The sequence below is a fragment of the Mus pahari genome, chromosome 21, assembly GCF_900095145.1.
Source record: "Mus pahari chromosome 21, PAHARI_EIJ_v1.1, whole genome shotgun sequence".
NCBI lineage: Eukaryota > Metazoa > Chordata > Mammalia > Rodentia > Muridae > Mus > Mus pahari.
Genome location: NC_034610.1, coordinates 3,844,836 through 3,848,534, shown reverse-complemented (window position 1 = coordinate 3,848,534; position 3,699 = coordinate 3,844,836).

The following is a 3,699-nucleotide window of genomic DNA, read 5'->3' as shown; positions in this document are numbered from 1 at the left end:
GGAGGGAGGGAGGGAGGGAGGGAAGAAAGAGGGAGGGATGGAGGGAGGGAGGGAAGAAAGAGGGAGGGATGGAGGGAGGGAGGGAAGGTCAGAAGACTTCTAGTTTTGACCAAATAGGAGTAAAATGTTTGCAAACTATTTATCACATTCATCAAAATGACTGCATAGATATCAAAGTACATTTCAGAATGAAGTCAGTGAACTGAAATACCTAATTTCATAGTCATAAAGGGACCAATTTATCAAAAGGTCTATTTAATCACGACTATTAAAGCATCCAGAAGAGGGAGCTTTGGAACACAGAACATAAAACCCGACAGATTTGGAAGGAAGAACAGACTCACCATGGTCCTGTCAGAGACCTCAATTTACTGTTCTCAGAAATGAACAGATGTAGCTGAGGGAAAAGCTGGCAACGACATGGAGAGGAGCTGAGGGACACCAAGAAGCAACTTGCTTTTTGACATCTACAGAATGATCCGCCCAGCAACAGGATTGTACACATTCTTGTCACAGACATTTATTAAGACAGCCTGTGCACAGGCCTAGAAAAGAAGCCTCCATACATCAAAAAGGATCCTAGCTACACGTGTTTTCTGACCCAGTGAAATGGAATTTGACATCAATAACAGAAAGAGCTATACCACATCGCCATATCTTGGAAACTAAAAAATATACTTCTTGTCTCTGCCCTGCCACACCTTGTTACCCTCCCCATCTGCCCCTCCACCTGTGGTTAGGAGAGCTGGCCCTGAGGTCATGGGAAGGAGAGAGGAGCAGTGTTCCTCACTATCTGTAGCACCCAGGAGAGTGGGCCCTGCATCTCATGGGGGTAACACAGTGGAGCTGGCCTTGATGCCAAAGGTACAGGTGAGCCAGCCCTGAGGGTGTGTGAGCTGGAGAGCTGGCCCAGCCCCTCCCTGGCTGCAACACTTGGGAGAGTGGACTCCAAACCTCAAATGGGCAGCACAGTGGAGCTGGCTCTGTGCAGGGTGTGCAGGGCTGTGGGTGGGTGGGAAGAGGGGAGTAGGAGAGTGTCCACGTCCCGCCAGAGTTCCTGTGCTCTGGGTGGGCGGATGCGGGAGGACTGCCAGATGCTTTCCACAAAGCCCCCCCCCCCGGGGGGTGCATCTGGCTGTGTTAGGCCACTGACCCCACACGGCCGGTGATGGACAAGGGGCAGCCCCAGGTACCAGGTTCTCAGTCTCCGGCATCCCACGCTAGATATGGCGGAGGAACTGAGAACAGAATAGGGGCAGCACTTGGCCCCAGAGGGGAAAGAAAGAGAGGGCAGAGGGAGAGGGGGTGCTGGGTGGTTCCCATACAGGCAGAGTCCTTAGTCTGGTCCATGGCCACAATGTAGGAAGGCCCCCTGGCGAGAAGTTAGACACAGCGCATTAAGAGAAAACCTATCCCATCGTTCAAGCATGGTGGGCCTTGATGAACAGAGACAGTCTATGGTTTTAGAGCTTTATTATAGAAAGGCAGAGGGAAAGAGAGAAGGTAGAAAGAGAGAGGGAGAGGCTGGCCATGGCCAGGAGGCGAGAAGAGGAAAGAGAGAGAGAGAGGAAAGGCTAGAGAGTAAGAAAGGTAAAGGTTAGAGAGAGAGGGGTAGGAAGGGAAAGAGAGAGAAGGAGAGCTAGAGAGTATGAAAGCTTAAAGAGAGTGAGGAGGGGCCAAACAGCTCCTCTTATAGTGTGGGCTTTGTTATCTTGCTGTTGCTAGGTAACTGTGGGGAGGAATCTAGCCAGAATGCCATTGTCTAGTGACTGCTAGCCACATGCCTCTCTTGTGGGAGCTTCCCCCATGTAGGTGGAAATTACCACCCATCGGGTACCACCGGGATTCAAGACCTCAGCTCGTCTGGAGACCAGGGTGTCTGTGTGTAGCCCATTGCTCCACAGCTTTGGAGGGGTGGGTGCCAGTGAGCTGGTCCCTAGGACATGAGAGCAGGAGAGCTGACCCTGCCTCCTGCTGATAGCAGCACTGGGTGGCTTAGCCAGAGCAAAGCTGGAGAGCTTGCCCTGGTTGTGTAGATTCAGGAGAGCTGGTGGGCTGCTCAGTTCAGCTACCACTCAGGCCTAGATCCAGGGCTCTGAGTTGGCCCACCTTAAAGTTTTATCATCTGTGAACTGTTGGAACGTAGGCCAATCCTGCCGATCCAAAGTTGCAGGATCTTCATGACACGGGGCAACAACAGGATAACTGAGAGGAGTCCCAGTGTGGATGGTGTAGTAGAAGCCAGAGGCCTTGAACTGGACCAATGACTCAATGCAGTGAATATTTACAAGTGAAGATGTGTGCACAGAGTGGTAGACTGTGGGACACACTGTGACATACTACAGCTTCCACGACGAGATGTTGTCTATGCCTTTTGTTTTGTTTATTTATTTCTTTGTGTGTTTTCAATTTTCTTTTTGGGGGGAGGTTGCAAGGGCAAAGGGGACATGAGATACGAGGGGACAGGGAGATAAGTGGGAGTGGGGTGCATGATGTGAAACTCATGAAGAATCAATAAAATGAAAGAAAATGCTCTATAGCCTGGTCTTATGGAGGCATTTTCTCAATTGAGGGTCTCCCCTTTCAGATGACTCTAATTTGTGTGTCAAGTTGACATAAAGCTATCCAGGACAGTGTCTGTCCACAGAGAAATGCTTAAGACAGTTTTGTTTTGTTTTGTTCTTATATTTAAAAAATACCAGAGATTCAAACCTTTTAATAGATAAAAACTTCATCAGACATAACCGAGTCACCCGATATGCAGATTAACTCTCCATCCAGGTCCTGGTTCCTCATTCAGGTTATGTTCTGAAGCCATCTGTGTCACAAACCAAGGATCCCACGCCACAGCTGCAGTCATTGAACATTTTTTTGTTTTGTTTTGTTTTGTTTTGTTTTTTTGTTTTTAGAGATAGGGTTTCTCTGTGTAGCCCTGGCTGTCCCGGAACTCACTCTGTAGACCAGGCTGGCNTCGNACTCAGAAATCTGCCTGCCTCTGCTTCCCAAGTGCTGGGATTAAAGGCGTGGGCCACCACGCCCAGCAAGTCCTTGAACATATTAAAGTTGATGCCTGTCCCCTTTGTATTCACCCCATTCCGTTGAAAATAGGTCTGTCTGACTGGTGTAGCAGTTTCCTGTGCCTACCAGCCACACATATTTATTGCAGAGGGTAGAACATGGGCGGAACTGCTTCTGTGGGTTAGGAGAGTCTGTGTTTCTCACTTTTGGAAGGATTTGAAGAAAGGGAATAGGGAGGAGGCCATCCAGCAACCAGAGGAGGACGGCATCTTTAATCTCCAAATGATTCTTCTTGGAAAACTCCAGGAAGGCTTTGGTAAGTATCTGAGCTAAGATTTCCTACGAAGATTACATTTCAGTATGGAGCACACCGGGCACTAATTCCTTGAGACAGCAATCCATAACTCAGTGAGCAAAAGTTCCACGCTTCAAGTGTTCAGACATAAAGAGAGCCCAGGCTGTACTTTAGAGTTTAGCCGCAAAGGTCACAGTCATACTGAGACTGGCTGTCACTGTGAACTCGAGACCCCAGAAGCTGGATCCCAGGGATCCCAGGACAGGCTATGTGGTAATGAATGTCAACATGACAGGTGTGATATTCAGAAGGAGCTTCACTATCAGCATAGCACACCACACCACACACACACACACACACACACACACACACACACACACACAGAG